The following is a 1,038-nucleotide window of genomic DNA, read 5'->3' as shown; positions in this document are numbered from 1 at the left end:
TTTGTCGATGACAATGATTTTATTCAGGATGTTCGCTTTCTACAAGCGACCGTCTGGCCGTTATTTATTACTGTGTAAGATTTTAGTTTATAATTATAATGGTGTGTGAGCATACCATTACAAAACTGATTATTTTAATCATAAATCAGATTTTATAGATTGAATAGTTATTTTGTCTTATAAAAAATATAACTAAAAGGATCTCCGATCTACATACATAATAATATACATATAATATTATATTATAAAACTTTATTTCACAAACCCAATATTATCTAAACATAATCAAATTTGTTTTTTAAAAACTTTGAACATTCTTAAAGCTATATTTGTTACATAATTAATTATATTCTAATTGATGATGGTAACATACAAAAATATTTAAATATTTTTCAATTTACTACACACATTGGTGTTTATAAAAATAATCATATAATGGGCCAATATTATATTTCGTTTAAAGAATAAAATTAATGTTCATGATTTATAATATGTTTTGTCACAAATTTAAAACTATTTTTCTGGATCGGAAAAAATATTTTTTTGATGAATAAAAATTACAAATAAAAGTATTTAAAATAGTATTCGAACATCTTTACTACGCCTATAGACCCTACAGGTTTTATGTTTGCTATAGAAAACTGTCAAAGCCCAAAAGTAACAGTTCAATTAATAAGTGTGTCCCCTGAAATCAGATATATTTTAGGCCCTGGTTTAACTATTGTAAAACGGACCCTTAATCTTTAAATATAAATTAATCTATTAATCTAATAATATAAAATGAAGAATTAAGAACAGCTGTCTGCAAGCCACCCGTGGAACGGAAAACGACGGGTAAGTGAAACCGTACCGTAAAAAACCGCTCTGTTTCTTCAGTCCACCCGACACATTTTGTCAAAATTTGAACTTTAAAATTTTAAATATTTTTAAAATGTGTTAAAAAAAAAAATTGTGCCTATGCATTTTAGATTCTGAGTGGAACGATGAATGTATTGATTTTACAATGATGTGTGTTTTTTTATTTTTTTTTTATTTTTT

This window comes from Acyrthosiphon pisum, chromosome X, assembly GCF_005508785.2.
Source record: "Acyrthosiphon pisum isolate AL4f chromosome X, pea_aphid_22Mar2018_4r6ur, whole genome shotgun sequence".
In the NCBI taxonomy this organism is placed as follows: domain Eukaryota; kingdom Metazoa; phylum Arthropoda; class Insecta; order Hemiptera; family Aphididae; genus Acyrthosiphon; species Acyrthosiphon pisum.
This window is presented reverse-complemented; position numbering follows the sequence as displayed.